The sequence below is a fragment of the Marmota monax genome, unplaced genomic scaffold, assembly GCF_021218885.2.
Source record: "Marmota monax isolate L192 unplaced genomic scaffold, Marmota_monax_Labrador192_F-V1.1 WCK01_AAM20220418_F8-fsc00031, whole genome shotgun sequence".
Lineage (NCBI taxonomy): Eukaryota > Metazoa > Chordata > Mammalia > Rodentia > Sciuridae > Marmota > Marmota monax.
Genome location: NW_026695197.1, coordinates 818,637 through 842,646, shown reverse-complemented (window position 1 = coordinate 842,646; position 24,010 = coordinate 818,637). Strand labels below are relative to the sequence as shown.

At 33.3% G+C, this 24,010-nt stretch overlaps 1 long non-coding RNA gene across 1 annotated transcript; it reads right to left on the bottom strand.

Annotated features, from left to right (window-relative positions):
- Positions 1–2,720: 2,720 nt before the first annotated feature.
- Positions 2,721–22,223, bottom strand: LOC131423577 (uncharacterized). Its single transcript, XR_009225306.1, has 4 exons — positions 21,993–22,223; positions 21,141–21,234; positions 15,085–15,178; positions 2,721–4,308 (listed from the first exon to the last, which is right to left on the bottom strand). It is a non-coding gene; the product is annotated as an uncharacterized LOC131423577 (long non-coding RNA).
- Positions 22,224–24,010: the final 1,787 nt, after the last annotated feature.

The following is a 24,010-nucleotide window of genomic DNA, read 5'->3' as shown; positions in this document are numbered from 1 at the left end:
TCCCTCAACACCCTATGAGAAAACCCCGCGTGGCAGCTTTTGATTGGACTTGAGTAAGCTTTATTAGGCTATGCTTGGGCGCTCGGCGGGGGGTCGCTAGAAGATGATACATGAAACAAGGCCTGAATAAACTGCTGAAAGAAGAATCCTGTGTCGTGTTTTCCCTTGCCGGCGAGGGGTCGCGACAAACTATTATTAAAAAGTGAAGTTAGTATTAAACAACTTGTTCTGGGTGGAAGCATACTGACAAAGATCCCTGTACCTGTTTTTCTAAAACCGTCTACAAATAATCACTTCAGTGTACTTTATTCATTAATTGGTCAGCCTTTTGCAGAGATCACCTTCCCCCCTAGTTCCAGAATCTTAGTTACTTTCCTAGTTAATAGCTTCAGGTTGTCCATTTTTAAAAATTGTTTTTGTTTTTTTTATCTTCTCCTACTTCCTTTGCCCAAAATAGTCTCCAGGATTAAGAATGTAAAACTTCCAGTTGTATTTTCAAATTATTTCAAGTCTATCTTGATCTATTGTATCTGAGACTGAAGATGAAATTATTTTAAACTTTTAAATGTTATCTTATTATTTCATATACTTAAATATTCCATTTTCTCCTAAAGTTGCTTATTTTATCCTTCAGAGAATTGTCTTTGGGACAAAAATGAAATAAAAAAGGAAGGAGTTCAGTGTTTCTACATTTTGGTGTGTGTGGTATTTCTTCAGCCTTCCTTTATACCTACACCTGAATAAAGAATTCTACCTTCTTCATGCTTCTTCCTGTGATAGCATGCATTCAGTCATTTTCTCTATTTATCTCACTAGGAATAATTTGAATGAAACTATTGGGAAATGAGTAGAGGAAGGAGACAGAGGAAGGGAGGAGGGCAGAAAAAGAGGTTCTGGGGAATTAAATTGACTGAATTCTGTTATGTGCATGTATGAATGTGTAACAATGAATCCCACGATAGTGAATAATTATAACATGCCAATAAAAAATTAATAAAAAAAATAAATTAATGGCACAACTTCATCAGGCTTGTAAACTGTGTATAGTTCTAAAATCATCACCATAAACAAGATATAGAACATTTCCACACTCCAGAAGGATTCTTCATACCCCTTTGAAATGCAAAGCTCCTTACACATCAGAACACAATCACCATTCTGCAAATGGTCACTATGGAATGGTGTGCAACATGTATCAACAAAATCAAATAACATGTACTCATTTTATGCATAGATACACAATTTTTTTGTTAATCAACTATATCTATTATTTTGTTGATAGGCATTTTAAGTATATTCAGTTTTGTACTATACTGAATAAAACGCTATAAAAGTCCTTGTGACTCATATTAGACATTGTAGGAATATTCAGGAATAAAATCATTAGATTTTGAGAGCAGTAACCTAATCAGTGGACCTATCCATTTGATGGATTGCTAATTTGTGTCCTTGTGACTTTTATATATTCTCATTTCTTTTTGGTAGTATTAAGGAATGGCAAGTTGAATCATACCATAAGCAAACGCATTTTAAAAAACAGTCAAATAGTATCCCAAAGTGGTTATATCATTTTATATTGCTACCAGCAGCATATGCAATCCAGTCATTTCAGATCTTAGCCTTATGTGCTAATGTAAGCTATTTTAACTTAAGTCATTGTAATAGGTAGATAGCAGCATTTAATTTGGTTTTAATTTGCATTTTCCTGAAGATTAATGACACTGAATATCTTTGCATGTACCTATTGGCCATTTTCATATATTCTTTTGTGAAAAACCTATTAAACTCATTTGCCCACATTTTTTGAAGAGGAAATTTTTCTTTTTATCTTTGAATTGTCAGAATTCCTTAAATATACTACATACAAGTCCTTTTTCATATATAAAATATTTTCTCTACAAAACTCCTGTTTTCATTTTGAAAATCTCTGATGAAGGGGATTTTGTTTTTTAATCTTGAAAAGTCAAATTTCTGTTTTCTCATGAATCATGCTTTTATTATCAGATCTAAGAATTTTTGTGTATTCCAAGATAATCTATATTTTTCTTTCTATTCTTTTCTCAAAGAGTTTTATATTTTAGATGTTCTGCTTAGAATTTAGGCTAATGTAGAGTCAGTTCTTCTGTATGATAAGAAACAAGATATGAAATTCCTGTTTCCCCTTATGAATAGTCTGCTTTTCTGATTTTCTATTCCCTCATGTATAACCTTAGCATTTTTTGAAAAGCAATTTATAATATGTATGTGGATCTAGTTCTAAACTATGATCTCTTTCACTATGGCTCTTCCTTTTCTACTATATTATACACGATTCTATTTCTGTTCTTCATTTCAAAAATCACTTCAGTGATTCTAAATTCTACGGAATTTTAAAATTAGGTTGTTGATTTCTACCAAAAATACTGTTCAATTTTTTATTGGTTTTGCAACAGTCAATTGAGGGAGAATTGACATCTAAAAAATATTGAGTCCTTCCACTCATGTCTGCAGTATTATCTCTATTTATGTATTGTTTCATTTCTCACATCAATATTTTATATGTGTCATCAAAAGAAACTTTTACACCTATTTTGTTAGACTTATCTCTAAGTATCTCATAATTTTTGGTTCTATTGTAAATAACGCTAAGGAGGAAGATATCTCCAAGGTCATCCCCAGGTTCAATGATTGGTAAAGAAGATTCACAGGACAGAACATATAGTTGTACTCATGACTAAGATTTATTACAACAAAAAGATATAAAGAAAATCAACATGTAATGGTTTCAATATGGGGTGTCTTCTAAAAGCTCATATTAGACATTGTAGGAATATTCAGGAATAAAATCATTAGATTTTGAGAGCAGTAACCTAATCAGTGGACCTATCCATTTGATGGATTGCTAATTTGAAAGCACTACTGTACTGAGTAGTCACCATAGGTAGGTAGGATGTGGCTGAAGGAAGTAGGTCACTGAGGATATGTCTTTGTGGATTTTGAATCTTATCTCTGGCTCCTTTCTCTTCTCTTCTCTTCTCTTCTCTTCTCTTCTCTTCTCTTCTCTTCCCTTCTCTTCCCTTCTCTTCTCTTCCCTCTTTTTCCTTTTGTCCCTCCTTCCCTCCCTCCCTCTTTCCTGGATTCCATGATTTAAGTAGTTTTCTTCCTCTATGTCCTCTACCATGAGGTACTGTCTCACCTTGGGCCCAGAGCAATGGGGTCAGTTGACCTTGCACTGACCCTCAGAAACAGTGATCCCAAGATAAATTTTTACTCTTCTAAGTTGTTCTTGTCAGGTATTTTGTTCACAATGACAGAGAGCTTACTAAGATGTAGGCAAGGAAAAGGCACATGGGGTAAGTCTAAAGAAAACCTTCTCCTGATGGAATCACACAGAATATGCTTAATCCCTCCACCAAGAAGTCCTGAGACCAGGTATGAAATGTTCTTTCAGGAAAGCTTAGTAGAGATCAAATACCTAAGGCTCTTATTGGGAGTGGGTCTTGTAGGCACTCTGCCTAGTGTGTACCAAAGTTCTGCAGGTATTCACCACAAATCATATTGCTTTCATGAGGAGGTTTGGCTCTTTGACCCATTTTTATCAAAGACTGAGGGGAACCTTCCTGAAATTCAGCTCTCCAAAATTTAAATAAAGGCCATACTTGCAAGCAGACTTTTCTAAGGATAAGTCTCAAGATTGTTGCATTTATTCTTTTGTGCACGTGTACTTAATTTTTGTATTTTAATTTTTCACAACTAGTATGTAGAAATATAATAAATCTTTATTTACTATTGACATCTTGCAACTATGTTCGACTCACCTATTAGTTCTGATTGTTTTTATAGATTCCGTGGATTTTCCATGTGAACATGCATGTCATATGTGGATAATGACAACCATATTTCTTCCATTCAGATCTATTTACCACTTTAATTCTTTGTCTTACAACATCATATTGACTAGGACTCAGGGTGAAATTCAATAGGAATAGTAAGAACAAATAATCTTGCCTCCTTGCTCATCTTAGAGTAACAGATTCTCTTGTCACTATTAAATGTAATGCCAGATATAGAGTTTTTGTAGATGTAGTTTTTCAGTTGAGGAAGTTTACATCTATCTCCAGTTTACTAAGAATTTTATTCAGTAATATGCATTGGATTTTATCAATAATTTGTCTTTATCTATCGTGATAATATCTGTAGTTTTTTTTTTCTTCTTCTTCCTTCAGTTGATAGGTTGAATTTACATTTGAATGTTGAGCCAGTCCTACTTTCTCAAGTTAATTCTATTTGATCACTGTTGACCAGTTTTCTGGTGCTATGACAAAATACCTAAAAAAAAAAAAAAAAAAAAACTTAAAGGAAGAAAGATTTATTTGCTTATGGCTTTGGAGGTTTCAGTCCATAATCAGTTGGCTCTATTGTTTTTAGGCCTATGGTGAGGCAGAAAAACATGGCAGAGACTGAGCGGCAGAGTGATCCCAATATCTGCTTAGAGCATACCTCCAATGACCCAATGTCCATCCAGTAGACCCCACCTCCTCAAAGTTCCACCACCTTCCAGTAAGGCAACCAAACCTTTAACTCATGAGTTTTTTTTGGGGGGGTGGGGGGTGGGGGGAAGGTCTGTTGAGACCCAATGTAGTCAAAATATATTACCTTTTCAAATATTGCTGGATTAGATTGGCTAATATTTTGTTAAATGTTCTGCATCTGTATGTATGAAATTTAATGGCATATAGTTAATTAAGACCAGAAGTAACATTTGTTCTGTTGCTGTTTATGTCCCACTATTGAAGCCAAACACTTCTGAGGACCATCCCCAGTGACCAATAAGTTATGAGGTTTTTCAATCTGGCTGGTGGCAATACTCATTTTCCCCAGCTCTCGCAGAAACAGATGCTATTCCCTCTAAGCATTTTAAGTGATTCTTTCCCTAGTGTCTGGTAGTTTTCTTACACATATACACTGATCAGTACATAGCTAGGTACTGAAGGCAGATCCTCCACAGGTCTCTGGAGTTTTTTCCCTGCAACTTTCTCTTCTCCAGTACTCTCTCTTGCAAACTCTAGTCTCTTTGATCTTCTGACCCACAGCTTTATCTCCTTAACTCAGGGAGCCCACTAGATTCTGCTTGCCTAAACTCTCCTTGCATATTTCCCAGAAATTTAGGACAATCAGCTGTGGCAATCAGAGAACTCCAATTAGAGGGCTCAACTTGGCTGGATCCAATCTCTCAAGGATCATCATTTAGGGCCTCGTGTTGAGTGCCTAAATAAACATTATTTTACATATTGTGTGCCACTTTCTTAGTTGCTCTGGTGTGCAGATATATCCTAACTGTGTTTCTATACCTTGGCCTAAAGCAGAAGTCACAGTGTATTTTTTTATGTCTGTTTTCAAATCAACCTAAACCATGCTTTCGTTTTCACAAGATTCAATATTGAGAGTGCATTTCAGAGCTTGAATTCCTACAATTACGTGAAGTTCTATTTTTCAAATAAAAAATATCTATGTAGATGCAAAATATATGATTTCACTGATTCACCTGCTCTCATTTTCTATTTGGTAGAGAGTAGTCTTTTATTTTTCTAGTTTCAACATAAATATTGAGTTAATTGTTCTCCCAGGCCAGTTAAGATTAACTATTTAAGAAACTCTTGAATTATATAAAAGATGTCTAATTCAAGTGGGTTGATATATATCTTTGATGAAAGCACCAATTTTTTTTTTTTTACTATAAGTGGGTGTACTCATTAGGATGTGATGATCTGCATGAAATACTTCAACTAAATTAGTGGAAAGTTATTATCTATAGTTCTAACTCTTATATGTGCTATTCATGCTAGTTAATTATATTTTTGAGGAAAATTATATTTCCACTATTATATAGACATTGCCCCTAGAATTCTTAGTAAGATAAAATCTGGAAACATTGTATAAGGAGAAAGAAACATTAGCCAGATAAAGAAACATTAACCAGATCATAAGTTTCATTTAGAAGAAGGTAATATTGGCAGTATATACTTTTTCTAAATTAAACAGCAAAACATAGAAAGGCTCAAAGAGTACTTGTGGGCACCAAAATGGACTTTTTGAATGCTCTGACCAAAAAAATAGATGAATGTGTAATATAAAAATAAAATTTTGTAGAAACGGTCCTAAATGTCATTTTCAGACCAAATCAGTAGCTCTGCCCTAAACCTTGGTTTACGCCTGTAACTAGTCAGTATTACTTAGCCACTTTAAAAATGCATAGCTCACTTCTACTTGTGCAATTTACATATCAACTCATTGCCATACTTCTTTGATGAAATACAAATATCAAGATTTTCATTTCCAATAGTATGCCAGACTACTTCAGAAGATATCTTAAAATGTTTCACAAAATATTTTTCTTGCATTGGATATGCACCTCTGGCTCAGAATAATAAATGGGGTGTCTAAATAATTTTTGTGTGCTTTCCTCATATAGCAGAGATCATTAAATTATGAAAAGAATCCATTTTTATAATCTAGAGAATTATATGGCTTACCCAACCTTCTACAGGAATCTGTGCTCTACAGTTTCTGGAGCTAATTAATCTTTTAACTAAGAATATCCTCCTAACAGCATTTATGGATCAGGTCTCTTCCTTGGAGAATATATCATTCAACCATTTACTTAAGTGTCTGTTGACAAGGGGGTTAACTGGGTCACTTTCTTTCTCTCCTGTCCCTGGCAGTACTGCTCATTCCTCATCAAGAAAGCAAAAAGAATCATAAGGCAGCTGTTTACTTACTAAAATGCAGGTACAGTAGAGGAATATGCAACAGAGTTTTCAATCTTTGAAGTAGGTACAGCAGAGCATTTTAAAGTGTGTTTATACTTATAATTTTAATGAATAAATAGACTGTTCCATGTGCCTATACAACTAATTCTCGGAAAAAGCAGATGTCAGGTAAATGTGGCCTCCACTTCTCTGTGGCCCTAAACATGGTGTACTCAACTGTTCCACAAATGTACAAAAGACTTTCCCAAATTCTCAAACACTTAAAAATATTTAAATCCTCTTCCAGATATTTTTGTATGAAAGGAGATCTGCATACATCTGACTAATGACAAATGAATATCATATTTTAACCTGAGATCTCAGTTGAATTCCCCAACACCTTACACCTCAATCTGCACCTGGGATTTTTTCCCCAGTTTCCCAATATCTTATTCCTATCTAATTATGACTGCTGAAAATTTATTCAGACAATTTTCATACTCTTTGAAGCTTATTTTCCATGACTAAATTCAGCAAATTTTAGTTAAGAAACAATTAGGTACATTGTAAGGAAGAGATGTGGCGTTATATTCGAGAAGTGCAGGCAGAATCTAAATAAAAAATGAAGGTTTTCCCCAAATCCAGGTTTTATGGGGATCTAGGAATTGCAATATCAATCTAGAGATTAAAGAAAGCTTTACAGAAAAGGAAAACATAAGGTAAACTTTAATGAGTAAGTGATATTTTGACAGGAAGTGGACAACAGAATTTCAGTCAGATCTAGGCACACCTCTGAATGAATAACCCTGCAAGTGCTGGGTGTGATGAGGGGTTTTGGTGTGGGAAACAAAGTTTTAAAAGGTTGAGTTAATGGTGAATCATGAGTGTCAGCCTAAAAGTTTGGGTTTTATTTGATAGGTTACATATATTCACTAATGTATCCTGGGTGAGATAAGCTTTCATCAGACATTAGAATTTTTGTATAAAGAAGGGGAAAAAATGTTAAAATAGCATTTGTTGAGTGCCAATTGTTTTCATTGGCATTTCCACATGTTCTGACACATTTACTTCTGGCCCTTATTCTATGTTGGATGTATGATATATGATTTACATTTGTGGGAATAGTACTCATAAATGTTTTATACTGTGCTCCAAGTAACACAAGCAGTAGGTAGATGGTGGTGAAATTGGAACCTACAGCCATGAAAATTTTGAGGAAACTCTGATGGCAATTTAGGGAAGAAATGAGGAGAGTTACAACCAGGGCAACTGTAGTGAGAAATTTAAGAAGGTGAAAGATTTTCAAGAGTTTCATTGATAACATTTGGGGAACAAGGACCAGTCATTAGGCACTAAAATATCACTCATGTCTTTATTGTGGTTGTTCCAAGTAATACAGAAACCCAGGTTGTTCTGGAAAGCCAGCTATGAAAAGTCCCCATTGTTGTTAACCACGTTATGTAACTTCTTTGAATCGATCTGGAATAGTCATGAGGACAGGGCAATATTCACAGTCTGGAGCACTGTGTCTTTCTAACAGTTGACACTTAGTATGCTAAATTGTTACAAAACAATGCAGGATCACTCATTTATTTTCCATCACCCATCCAGGGGAAGATGAATTGCAGCAATGCAACCACAAGTCTAGTTAGCCACTCACATCAGTTCCATGACAACACCAAAATCCACAGATAATACATCATGCATTCATCTATTTATTGATTGTTTGAACTTACATTGTAGATAATCTGAAAAAAATACCATGTAGGAATGGGAAAGGAAATTATAAATCTCAAAGTAGAGGAAGGCCTGATAAATGTTGGATCCAAGATTGTGGGTGGGAACTGAAGCTAAAATGAGAGTCTCCTACTTTCTACCTAAATTTATATTTGTCCGTGAGGTACCCACTCACACCTATTAGAATGTCTTTTAACAAGAAGATGAAAGAAAGAAAATGTTGGAAAGCATGTGGAGAAAGGGGAATGCGTACACACAATGGCAATGTACGTTACTGTAGTCATTATTGAAAATGCTTTCAACATTTCTCAAAATATTAAAATTAAGAAACTACCTTGTGACTCAGTAATCCCATACTGGATATATATCCAAAGGGTAAAAAGTTTCAGTTGAGCCGGGAAAAAAAATTTCAAAAATCTATTGTTTGTTATGGTGAGACAATAATAATAATATTAATCTATACTTAAAAATTACTTGGAAAATAGACTTTAAATATTCTCTCCATGAAAAAGAAATATGTAAGTTGATGGATGTATTTATTATCTTGATTTAATTATTTCACTATGTAGTCAAGCATCAAAAATCACATTGTATTCCATAAATACATACATTTTTATTTGTCAATTAAAAATAAATTTAAAAATTGTGCATACATCTGTGTGTAGAGTTGTGTGCACAGTACAGACTTTCATACACCAAGCTCACTGTAAATCAATTTGTTAAAAATTATAGAGAGAAGGAGAGAAATAGTAAATATCCTTTCTCACCAAATAGACCTTGCCCATGAAATGTCACCACATAAATGCAGAGACAGAATCAAACCTATTCAGCCTGAGCCAAGAGAGGGTAAGATAGAAATACAGCATGATATGCATGAGTAAAAGCTCAATGTGCTCCACAAACTGATGTGGAGCTAGAAATGTCTATTATTAATACTATACATGACATCAACCACCTCCTCTAAGTCCCCTAATAAGGGGTCTGCGAAGTCAGTAGTCAGATGGGCTCTGGAGCTATACCTCCATAGGTTTTCATGTCACAAGAATGTAACCAATTTCCTTATCTACATTCATATTTTATGGGTTTCTTTTTCTTATAGCTATCTTCTTTTGTACTAGCAACATAGCCACCAAAACTCTGAGTTAGTTGAGTTCTTATCTATAGTCAGAGAGTATAAAAGGAATAGAGAGATGGCAGAAAAAGATTTGGATACAGATGAAGAGATCACACAACAGGATATATCTCACAATGCCATATTTTCCTCAGAGAACAAATTTCCATACCCATCACTAAATTAATTACTGTGGTTATGAGGAAACGATTGTTTAGATCTGATTTTCATCTCCAACCTTTGGCTAAAAACTGTGAAAGTGAGATTTAATAGTGGTCCACCTTTGAAATTAGGTGATTCCCATCTAAACATCAAGATAGGAAAATGCAAGTTTTATTTTTATAAGAGAAAGTGGAATTGAATGCCAAGAATGTCAATAAGCATGCTTTGCAGCTAATAAACTTGAATTAATGATGTTGCACTTCTCATTTGAGAGAAATGAAGGGAACCAGAATGCTCCCTTGAAAATTTCTCACTTGTGGAGAGAAAAACAGAAACTTCAGAAACATGATAAGGGGTCACGGGGTTTTCTTTCCTAACATACCATACAGGTAATTTTTTTGGTCTTAAAGTATTCATAAATATAATGTCCTATAATTTTATTTAGGAAAAAGTGTATTTTTGGTAATGGTTATATATTAATATTGGACAGCTCTATGCATGTTTCACCTTTTGATTTATAGTTAGAAAGAATAAAAATTAAAAATTTAGAATACAGAGCAAAACACACTACAATGGCTAAGTACATAAGTATTATTCATTATTCAAAGTAATATAAGTTTGTTAATCTTTGAAGCACTTCTACATATCTTCATTAAAATTTCATTGCAATCTATGTAACATTTATGTTTTATAAATGTCAAAAAAAGGTCTTGTTTCAATTTGTGCTTGAACTTTCTACAGCCAACAGTTTTCTCTACCAACACCTGCTAGAAATAACTTCACCCCTAAGCTTTTCCCTTTGGTTTGTATTTTTGTTTTATGACCCAATTAACTTTAAATTAAGTAGGCTTTATGATGAAAGAGCACCATCAAGTTGACATATAAATAATGTTATAAATAGACTCCCAAAGGAGGAACAATGAAATCTGTTACTGCAACCCATTTAAAAACCAACTCTTATGAATATGATATAAAACGGTTTTGTTTCTAACTAAAGACTGCATTCCACTTGTAACTCTCCAGCTTGTGATGAAAAATTAATTTTGCTTTCTCCTGAAAAACAATATTTTTTTCATGATGTGTCATGTATATTTACCAAGTCTAACATACACCTTTGGGGTTTGTGGTATGAGTCTTCAGAATGTTTTACATCATATACTTACATCTGGATTGGCTGGATTTGGAATACTTATTCTGGAAGAAACAGAGTTTCCTTTGAGAATAAAACTGTTTTGTGACATTTTTGTGTGTGTACAATCATATACATATTTGTACATAGGTATATATATTTACATATACATAATGAGGTTCACATATATTGCAATTTTTTATTTTAGAACAATTTTAGATATACAGTAAAATATGTAAAAATAGCACACAGGGTTCATATATATTCTGCATCAATCCTTCTATTGATATCTTACTTTACCAGGGTACACTTGTCTCAATTAATGAACCAATATTGATACACTATTACTAATGTAAATCCATAGTTTATCAGGATATCTTTATTTTTGACATAATTTTATAAAATTTGTTCTGGGGTCCCTTAGACTGGGCTGCATCACTTTTTTTCTGATTTTCCTTGTTTTAAATAAGCTAACAATTTTGGGGAATATTTGTAGAATGCCTCTCCACTGGAATTTGATAATTTCTTCATGATCAAAACAAAGATAAAAATTTTGCAGAGGATACATCTGTTAAAAGACCACAGAAGATGCGTCCCATTTTTTATCACATTAAATCAATGGTACATAGAGAACATACGATTTATGAGTATTGATATTGACCTTGATTATCTGGCTGAGGTTGTACTTGCCAAAATTTTGCATGATAAAGTTAGACTCTATGTTCCTGCTTTCCATACTGTACTATTTGGGAGAAAGTCACAATACACATAAAATGAAATTTCATTTCTATTCATTTAATATATATCATCTTTCTACCTCTTTATTTATTGGCATTATTTTTCCAGCTATGGCCTTGAGCAAACAGAAGTATTTTGAGTGGTTACAAATATCTCAAGTAGAAAGTTTTCAAAGTTGCATCATTAAATTTCATGAGTTAATTTTTTGAACATACTTCAAGTTTTATTATTATAATTATGTGTAATTTTTTATCTTGTGTACATTTAAATTTATTATTTATTATAATGTATGTATTTGTTATTATTTGTTATTCTTATATGCTTTATAAGTTAAGAGACCACCAGCAAGTGTCAGGTAATTTTAAATTACAAATCATGTTGGATAATTATCAAAATTTTGTTCTGTATCTAGGAATATATTTAAATGCATTTTCTCTTTGTTCCAAATTTGTGGCAAATTAAACTAATTTTTTAATTATTAAAATGCCCTGCCTTCTTAATATAATTTCACCTCAGTCTGATTTCTGATTTTCATATATATTGCTGAATGTTATTTCCTAAGAATTTGATATTAGGATTATCTTTTCTGTTCATGAAAATTCTCATTCAATATTAAAAATAGTAACCTTGAAATATAAGGTGGGTAATACTTCATCTTTTTTCATTATCTGGACAAGTTTGTATAATATTGTTTTATATATTCCATAAATGCTTGTAAAACATTACTTCAGCCATCATCTAGGCCTAAGATTTTGTTGGGGGATATTTTTCAATTACAAATTCAATGTCTTTAATAGTTAAAACAAAAATTTTTAAGTTTTCTTTCTTTGCAAGCAATCTTGGATAACTTTTGTTCTAAGAATTTGTCCATTAATGCCTAAATTGTCAAATCTATGGCATGTTATATATTTTTATGTCTTTCATGTTTTTAATGTCTCTCTTTTGTCATTTCCTGTTTGGTAATATTTGCTAATATTTGTTCTCCTTTCTTTGTCATATTTTCAAGGTGTTCATCAATTTTTATTAGGCATGTCAATGAGTCATTGTTTGACTCTGTCGATTTCCTGCATTTCATATTATGTTTTTTATTTCAAAGATTTGTGATACATTATAATGATTAAAAATAACTTCTTAATGTGCACATCATAGATTTGCAATCTTCCTGGTTTCTAACACCACATCTATTGTTATACAACTCTCCCAAACATCCCTGCATCTCCCACACTTTGACATTAACATTTTTATCACCATTCACTTTAATATATTTAAAAAGTTCATTGTGATTTCTTTCTTGATTTATAGCTTAGGCATAAATATATTTATTAATCAATAAATATTTAGAATGTTTATTTTATGTATTGATTAATACTTAATTTCATTCTAATAAGAACACATATCTGATTTTAATTCTTTGATACTATGACTTGCTTAGTGAAGCATACTAACGATTTTGATAAAAAGTTCTTTTGTACTTATACATAATGTGTATTTTGTAAATATTGCATGTAAAAATTTATACATATAAATTATGTGAAAACTTTTGATTTCATCATTCATCTATTGGTGTTTTATTTAATCCAGAAAATGACAGAATTGTAATAATGTCTCCCATATTGTAGATTTGTTAGTTTCTCTTTTATCTCTTCCATTTGTGCTTTATATATTTCACAATGTGTTATTAGTTGCATATAAATTTTAATGATTATAGTTTCCTGTTTTAATCATTATTTTATTATTATAGATATTACTATTTATTTCTTTTAAATATTTTGCATTTATGTATATTTTACAATTAGTTTGGTGTTTGTTTAAATATGCCAGCTTTCTTTAACAAGTATTTTCATAGCATAACTTTCATTTTCATTCCTTTTCCGATAATCTCTTTGCTTTTTAAATTATGTCATAATATATTTCTAGTTTATTTTTATTCTTGTTAGATAGTCTTCAACTTTTCACTATAGTTTTTAGTTCTTGTGTCTTTTGTTATTATTGTTTATTTGTATTTAGTTTTGATATCTTATTACTCTTTTAAATTTTTTTCTCCTCTTGTCATTTAGTAGATTATTCAAGTGCTTTATTATTCTATTTCATATTCAATTTTACATATAAAACATGAAAATATATGTCATATTTTTCAGATAAGAAATTTTTTGCTTTTTTTTTACTCCAGTTTTATAATGAAATTCTCTTTCTTGATGTAGTGACAGTGGAAGAGAATTAAGGTGACTGAACCCTTAGTTTCAGACTTCATAAGTCTCATTCTATGTAGTGAATATCTACTTTCCAGGACTCCAAGTGAGTTTGGGAAATTTACTTCATCCACTTTCCCTTGGTAGGTCTTGAACTCTAATGTTAATACCTCCCATATGGTATACAACAGCTGAACACAGATTTCCAATCTCTTTTCATTTGGCCCTTTTTAATATAAGAATTTGCAAGTGCCCTGAAAGAAAGACCAACTCAGAATACTTATTGCCATGAATAGGCATTTTATTTTGTTTGATATGATGCACTGAGAAGGATTCAACACCACTTCTGCATGCTAAAATTCATGATATAAATCTAATTTTGCCAAAGCATTGTACAACTCAATCTGAGTATATTTTATAAATAAATGGAAGTGCCCTTTCAAAATAACATTTACTTAAGATAAAGAAAAGTTGAAGATCTCATACAGTTTAAGAGGAAACTAAAACTAAATGATAAATAAAGACAATGCTTGATCTTTAATTGAATGCTAAACCAGGAAAGAGGAAATCTATCAAAGACTGTAGAGAGAACTTGACAAAATTTGAATATGAACTACAGAATAGATAATAGTTTTAAATGAAATTTAAAACAATTTGAATCATCAATTTAAAGTTTTAAATTCCCTCATTTTGATAATTCTGCCAGAACTATGCAATTAAAAACCCCTTTTTATTATGTAGTGGTATAGTTAAGGATTGAATAGGATAAAATGGATAAATGTTTATAACACAGAGACACACACACGTACACACACACAGAGAGAAAGAAACAGTAAAGCCTAAGGCAATGTACAATTAATTGATTCATTTTTTTAAATGGGTATATGTGTTCTTCTTATAGTATTATTTCAACTTTTCAGTAAATTTGAAATTTAAAAAAGTTACAGAAAACATAAAATGCATCCCCCTCAAAAATAGACAATAATTGTTTCATTTGAGTATATTTTCTAAATTGCAACTATGATTTAGATCCTTTACTGAGCATGTAGATATGAAAGTTAAAAACCAGATTTATTCTCTTCTTTAATGTGGCTATCCATCATCTTATGGATGAGCCAGAAAAAGTGATTGATAGATAAACAAATACATAAAGTAAAATATAAATTCATATAAAGTTGAGGTGGTAAAACCAGCAGAGATGAGATGGTTGCTACTTTATAAGAACAGTGAGGTCCCTGGTGTTGCAGACTTGGGCTAAGGAATACAGCTCCTATGAAAAAAGGAACAAACCTTTCTTCTTTCTCCTCAGAGAATAAAAGCCTTGAGCTTCTGGTAAAAGAGCAGCAAATACCATTTCTCCTAGAGCCCAGGGGAAGATGCACAGCTGGAGATGAGAAAGAGAAAAATAAAACAGCATGTCTGAGAAGAGAAGGAAAACAAACCAGCCTATACCCTAAGAAAGCCTCATCTGCAAGACCTGGGATTGTAGACTAAAACTTCAAAAGAACAACAAAACAACCCAGTCCTCCCTACACCTCTGCACATGCCCTTTAGAGGAGAAGACAGTGTAGGTAGGTCAATTCTGAGGCCCAGGTGCAATGGGAAGACTTCAAGCTAAGGGAGGGACCAAAATGGTGAAAAATAAAAATACACCTGACAACAGCCCTGTCATCAACACAGACAGAACTGGATTTATTTGAAGACAGTGATTAAACTGAGGATAACAGAAGCAATAAGAAAACCTGAACCCAGCTCAGCTTTTGCTTACATTCACTCAATACTCGCACTAAAGGCCAGTAGAAAATGAGGAATGTTCAAATACCTACACTAAAATGGAGGAAATTTATTATACATAAATTATTCCATTATTAAAAATATGTAAACTGAAAAAAAAGTTCCCATTAGTCCTAGGGTACAAGTTGAAAATTTTAATCTTAAAGGCATGTGACAATAGATAGAACCCCAATTCCAGAGGATAGGTCAAAGAACATGAATATGCTGATTTATATAGGAGCCTACAAAAAGTTATTTTACAAGTGTGGATGTGTGTGTGTGTGTGTGTTTAAACATTTTTTTTAAAAAATTTACTAAGAAAAAACTGATAATGTTCTGTGAGTTGATAATATTGATGAGTACTATGCAACAATTAAGAACACAGAGGATACAGTGGTAATATTAAAAATACAATAGCATACATTTCACATATTTTTCACAAAATGGTGAAATCACTTTGAAAGGACATAGTTAAAATTGGATGTAGAGCAACTGTTAAAAAACAGTTACACAAAGGAACATAACTAAAATGTCAATAAAGAATATCAAGAGAAATGTGAAAATATTCTTGATTATCCAAAGAAGGGAGAAATATTTGTGACACAAATAAACGACACAGAATTTGTGGTCACAATATGTTGTCAATAATAAAATGACAAAATGCCCAGTAAAATGGGTCAAAATTCTTGAACAGCCAATTCATGAAAGAAACTATAAATGGCCAGTGAGCATGTGAAAAAGTACTTGATATCATAAGTCACCGGTGATTAGGGTCTGAGGGTTGCTTCTTGCTTTTGTTTGAAATGTGTTCAATGTGTGAGTTCTTCAATAACAGGGATAGTGGTTTCCACATCCTTTGACATCAGTGACTAGCACCCAGTTGGGGTACAATCAATAATCTACTGAATAGAGTCTATGAGCCTCAAAGATGGCTAACTTAAAGAAAAGAGGAAACTGAAAAGGAGAAAGCAAATGCTATCATGAGAAGAAAGTTCCAGTTTCCCAGGACCTCTGAGAAGTAGAAGGGTTAGCCCTGGGAACAGGGCATTAAACTCTATGCTGCTTAATACTGGCAGCCACATTCTTTGTGTTTGATGAGTCACATAGCACATTTCTTACACTCTCAACATGGGTCCTGTTTTAAATTATCATTAAAAAGACATGTTAAATAATTAAAAATCCCTTCAAAACTTGTAAATGGGGGCTGAACTGCTTAAAACTCTGCTCAGTTCTCTTTATTCTCTATTCTTGCTGAGAACCTCATCATCATGAAGTTCTCGCACCAACTACTTTCTTTTTGCTTTCAAAATAAATCTTACTTAAATGATTCAAAAACATCCTCTTCATGAGATCTATTCCTCAGTTATTCTTTTAGCCCTTGGTAGAAATTTTATTAAATGATCTCTACATCTATGATTATCAGACTGAAATTCTTCTTCTTATAGTTATATTGTTTCAATTGGTTTTAGCTTTGACTTCCCTCACTGATTGTTTTCTTTTTTTTTTTTTTTTTTGTAAATTTCAAAAGACTCCACAAGAATTTATATGGAAATTGTAAATGAATCCAAATTAGTTTCAAAACTAGAGAATTTTTTGTCATAAAAAAACTGAGAGTAATTGAAAATCTTATCTATTTAATAATTACTAGCCATGAGCCAATATATATGAATTCTTTCAGAGCACTTATGAGCCCTGTTTTGTCACGTGTAACAATAGCTATTGGTTTTAATTGAATTTATTTTTCCTAATTTTTTATTTTGGTCTTTAAAATCTAAAATTCAGTTAGTTTGAATCTTTTCTCTCTTCAGTTCTTTCCTCTTTATATTCACAGAAAATTTGTTTACTTTAAAATTTACCTTACTTATCAGGAATCAATTCTAGAACAAATACACAAGGGTGCTTCAGAAGATCATCTAATCCTATGTTTTGGTAACAATTGACAAGCATGGATGAACTAGAAAAGAATTGTTTTCTATTTGCTAAATACTAATTTACAGGACACATGCTGGGTTACTCAGGTATCCACAAATGTGAAAAGATACCTCTCATAATTAACTTAAAAGGATGAAAAGACTATTTTGGTTCATGGCTTCTGAGGTTTCATTGGATGGTGCTTAACCCTGTTGCCTTTGGACCTGTGGTAGATACTACTACAAGGTGAGGGACCATGGCAGAGAAAGCTGCTCATATCATAGCGACAAGAAAGCCCAGTGAAAAAGGGTTTCCATTTTCCCACTTACAATGACCTAAATTCCTTCCACTAGACTCCACATCCTGAAGGTTTCATCACCTATCAAAATGCCACATGCTGTCAACAAAATCTCTAGCACAAGGATCTTTGAGGGACATTTAAGATCCAAAATATAACAGATAGTTGTAGGATAAGATTATAACATTTTACTCTACCCCTTTTCAAGAATAGATTTTTAAAATGCAATTGTTGCAGATTAAAAAGTAAGATGGTCAGCCTGGTACAGTGCTACACAGATACAATCCCAGATACATGGGAAAATGAGGCAGGAGAATCATCAGTTCCAGGCCAGCCTTAGCAATTTAGCAAGACTGTGTCTCAAAAATAAAAGGACTGGAGTGCTCAGTACTAAAGCACTCCTGGGTTCAATCCCCAGTAACAAAAAAGAATACAGTATAAAAAAAGCAAATAAACAAATGAGATGGTAGAATCTAGAAATGTGGCATGTGTCCATAATCCTAGCACAAATTTTTAAGTGTGAAGGTAATCTGGAGTGATACAACAAGGCTCCATCTCAAAAAACAACAATAGAAAAAGCATTAGGAAAGCATTAGCTTTTTTTTTTTCCTAGAAAGTTTGTGCTAAACATAGCTTAACCTCAAAAACTCTATTTTCCACCTAATTTGGGAAACAAGGTCAAGCACAAAATACCTTTCTCCAGTGTATGCTGAATGCACAGTTGAAGTTGCTATGATTTGTTAACAAAAAATTCCATAGATTTCAAGTAGAAAGAGCTCTTATCTGACACCAGGATTTTTACATTTTCCCATTACTCAGATTGACTGTTTTGATAGACCCAGATGACTGATGATGGGTAACTGGGTCTCCAAAGGTGGGAACAAATGTTATTATCTGTGAATTGGAAGAGTAATGAAACCTCAAAGAAATTGTCAGTTGCATTTTTGAAATTACATGAGCTCTAAATCTAGGAACATTTTGAAGTCTTTCATAATTTTCTAATAGTCATTGAATGACAATTTTAGCAACATTGAAATGGTAAGGAAAAATGGAAATAATTAGAAAATAAAAAGGAGTTCTCTAAACTCCTTTCAATCCATATCCCTTTTATTGTCTAGCCTGACAATAAAATAGAATGTAACATTTCCCATATATAGAAAGAATTTTCTCACAAATTCATTGGAGAAGTTTTCATGTCCTCTGAAGGACTTAAGCACAGCAAAACTGATATGAATAATATTTCCTGAAATATACCTGTATATGTATGCATATTCATGACTTCTCAAATATTCATGAGATTTATAAAAGTATAGATTACTTAGTTAAAAAATAAAAATCTTTTCATCCACAAGTTTGTGACCCCTCAATCACTAAATATTACAAGGTGGAGAAGAAAGATAACAAAAAAAATTACTCATTATAACTGAATTCTCCCTTTTCAGCAATAAGCCCTGAGGTAGTCAAAATAGTTTGATAACATAATTACATTGGCTTGGGGATGTGTTCCAAATCTCCTGACTCTTTTTTCGATCTTCAGTTTGTCTTCAAACATAAATTGGTAAACAGGGAAAGACTGCACTGATCACTAAATATGACAGATTCAGTCCATCTGTTTAACTAAAATTCTTATTGTAAGTTAGTTTGTTAGCTTCTTAATTAATACAGTAGTTCCTTGTATGTTTTAATTTTTTAAGTGAGAGAGAGAGAATTTTAATATTTTTATTTTTTAGTTTTCGGCAGACACAACATCTTTGTTTGTATGTGGTGCTGAGGATCGAACCCGGGCCGCACGCATGCCAGGCGAGCGTGCTACCGCTTGAGCCATATCCCCAGCTCCTCCTTGTATGTTTTAGAATCTGCAGAAATCAAATTTCTGGTCATGAAAAATAATAATCACAAGATGGTTCTGTCTGATTAAATGTTTAGCATCCCTTGATTTCATCTGGATATTATTCTAGCAAAGTTCTTGCTTCAACATTCTCTTTGAAAGTCTACATATAAATTAAGATCTCTTTGTTCTCTTAAACACATCTTTCAAAATTATTTTCCATATTCTCACATCAACTAATAAAATATATATCTAAATCACTACTATATTTGAGTGATAGAGAAGATACAATTTCAGAAACCCTGAATGTCCATTCCTCCCACCTGTCATATATCCCCACCACTAGAATACCTAGTAGGACAGACAGAAAAACAAAACCAACTGGCTCAAAAGACCCTCTTTAAATAAACAGTGAGCAAAAAATATTTAAGTAAGCCCTCCCTGTTAACACAAGACCAGGAACAGAGTGAGTCATCAGGAGAGGTAGCTCCAGTACCTGATGGAAAGGTAGAGGCTGCCAAGGAGGCTTTGAAAGCAGAAGGTTCAGCTCAGGTCATCTGGTTTGAATCCTAGCTCCCACCTCAGAACATTTAGCAAAGTTCTTTTTGCTGCAGTTTCTCATCTAGGTGATAGGAATAACAATAGTTCTTCCATGATAATGTGAAGTTGAAATGAATTTATGTATCGGAAGTTCTTGCTATAGATTAATGTTTAACTCTTATTATTGAACATCCTAGGAGTTTTCAATTCTTAAAAGCACCAGGTTACAAATGACAAATTTTAGTTACAATGAAAGCTAATGTTTTTCTGAAATAAATGGAAGTCATCTGTGTTTAAAAGACACAAAAATCAAAACAAAACAAAATAACCCAATACTCAACACTAATGATGTGGAAAAATAGGGGCAAATATTTCTCTCTTTAGATCTCATGACAGCATGGAAACCTACATATAATGCTTTATGTGGTCAGCATATTCTTGATGACAGGCTCCATGCCTCAACAAAATGTGATTGTCACCAGTAAAATTTTAGCACTGTACCTACTTAAGTTGCCAAAAACATATAACAATACACATCAACGTATATTTCATGTTTTTGTGTGCTTGTCAATAAGATGAAATATTAATGTTTTAATGTATTTTCTTATAGTAAACTTTAGTTATAGAAGTGTTTTTGCAGCCGATATTATAATGTCCCTTGGATATTTGTGACATTTTGTTGTAGATTATAAGATTCTCTTAGTACATGAAAGAGTAGAGGTATTAATGTGGTCCAGTTTCTTTCCACAAGCCATCTATCACTGGAAGTAAAATAAATGACTTTCCTAAGAGATTTAATCATAAACCAAAGTGAAATGGAAGCTTTAAAGACAAGATTTAAAGACAAGACATGAAACCATAGCTGGAGAGGAGGAGAGATGTGCAGAAGTGGATTCTGAATGATTCTGCAAGCCTAGGTTTTCCCCCAGTAAGATATAGTCACCAAGCAATCCATCAGTATTTGCTCCCCACTGTCAAGCCATTTGTAGCACTTACCTGCTACTTTAATTAATGGTTCCCCAGTGGATGGTATATCCATGATGCACAGAAAACACCTTTTCTTAAACATCAGTGTCCATACAACTAAATCCTTGAGTGAAATAAGGAAAGATCCATGAAATCATAGAAGGAAATAAAAAGATGAGAGATCCCAAGATATTCCATAATCATTTGAGAATTACCCAGACAAAAAGCCAACTAAATACTTAACACAAGCACTTCAACATCTCACAGTCTCCTGCTACCTCTGCCCCTAGCAGAGCCATGAAAACTGCAGGGCTTTACAATCTCTTTGAGTAGTTTCCTTTATTTCTCTGAGGATTTATTATGTTTTATAAAAAGTTTTAAAAAAAGAATTAAACAACACAATGCCCTTTATAAATAATGCATATAATTCTAATAATCATGTCTAGATATCTTATATAGTGTGTTGCTGTTCATTTTAATTAGGATTTTTCTGAGCAAACACTTAAATGTTAACATTGAGCACAAAAGTCGGTCTCAATTCATATCACCCCTGCACCTTACTTTCACAGCAAGATATTAAGACCTGTGCTGCATATGACAGAAAATAAAGTAATTCCAATATGGGATTGTTAAGGAATTTACACTCCAAAATTACTGTGGCTACTGACTCCTAACTAGACTCTCTGCTATAAAATGGTTGATTGTAAAATATTTATCACAATAATCCTCCTTTTTTTTTTTGCAGTTGCTTTGTGTTGTCCATTAAGCATGGTCAACTACAGTCTGAAAATATTAAGTGGAAATTTTCAGAAATAAACAATTATAAGTTTTAAATTGTGTGACATTCTGGACAGAATCTTGTTCCATCACACTCCAACTCACCTAAGACATAAATCATCCCAGGTGTTCCAACTTGTGTACACTTCCCAAACATCAGTGATCAGATCAAAGATCCCAGCACCAGGGTGCTTGTGTTCATAAACCTTATGAAGTTGCCTAAGGCCAGGTCACAGTTCCTTTGTCATTCATCACACTTCAATTCTTCACATACATAATCCATTTCACATCAGGACAGCACAAAAGGTTAGGATATCACAATCAGACATTTTGAGATAACAGTACTACGTTCACATAACTTTTATAATGTTATTACAGATGTTCCATTTTGTTAATTATTGTTAATATCTTACTATGCCTAATTTATAAATTAAACTTTATCATAAGGATGAATCTGTAGGAAAAAGGCAAAGTATATATAAGATTGCAAAAATAAACAAACAAAAAAAGATTTGTTACTAACCATGGTTTTAGGCATTCACTGGAGAATTTTGTAAGGGGAAATTTGGCCTAACTATAAAGATTCCTTTTTGCCGCAGTCTGGCTGGGCACAAATCAGAGCCACTGAAGCAGGAACAAACTTTATTTTTAAACTGCAGGAAAACACTTCACACAGCTCCCGGGGAATCCTCCCGAACGCGCCAGGAGGCTTGTCCAGGAACCCCCAGCCGGAAATATCTCTCCCGGAAATCCCTCCTCCTGCACTTCCCCAACCAATGGGAACTCTCGGGGAATCCCCGGAAATCCCCATGAGAACTCCAAAATAGTGCGAGAACTCAAAAGTTGCGGCAGAGGCGGATAGTAATGCCTCGCCTGTCAATCAATACTGTTGGCAAAATGCCAGGGGCCATACAGACTCGGCCGTGGCTCTCAGCATCTCCCCCTTTTTGTTTAATTAAACAACAAGCAATGTGGCTTAGGGACCGTGCCTGTTAGGCAGTCCAATTCAACATATGGTCCTTACCCGTCATCGGATGAACTGACCTCTAGGCGTCAGCCTCCTGTCTTAGGTTGGTACCACTGCAATTGGATCATACCCGTCACTGACTACCAGTCCAGCATACAGCCATACTTGTGGATAGGCCTTTGCACCAGTGGGGGGGTGAGGTTCTTTGCCTCACCTCTGTTGGCCCCAAAATTTTAGACCATCACTAGTAGAAGGGAGGAGGATGCAAAATGCCATGACACTAAGCCAATTGAGGGCTCCTTTGAAAAATTGTACCACCGGTGACACCATCAGCAAAAATACTCCAGCACTACCACAATTTGCTGTACCAACAGATAGTTCACAATGCATACAAGTGATACATAGTCCAGGCAAGGTCTGCAAGCAATTCAAAGCAGAGGAATCTGTCAATATGTCCATTTCCTCCCAAAGTAAATCAACTCCTTAACTGAGCATTACTTGTTGAGTTATTATTCATTGATGCATCAGTTTTTACAGTTTGTTGTGATAACTATCAAAGAAGCTGTAGTTTGGTTTTATCTTTGTCTTCACCGGCACTGGGATGAAGATAGGAATTCTGGCAATGATGCTAAGGAAAAAATTATGTAACATTCCAACAGGCACTAAGAAAACAATTTTTTGAACAATTTACATTATCCTGAACAGAATTATTAAATATAATGAGAAGGAAAGGTGAAAGTAAACAAACAGATCTGTTAACCTCCTTACTTGTTCACATATTAAAACAATTTTCAACAGCTGTTTACCCAATCTAAATTAAACCATTAAAATCACGTGAATAAAAAAATTCGGATCCATTTATTCATGAGCGCTCCTCATATATGATATATGGACATACGCACATACAGACATACAACACAAAACAGAAGTGTGCACACATAACATACAACACATAAGACAATAGTAAAGGCCTTGTAGCTTTACCTAGGTGAAATCTCCATTGCAATGCTTAAAAACTCCACAGTCAAAAAATAAAACTGATCAGAAAAACATTAACCTAGGTCTGTATGAGCTCAAAAATAAAATAGAACTTTATGATGTGGGAAAAGGCAAATAATAAAATAAATATTGAAAAAAGCAACCTGGTTAATCACTG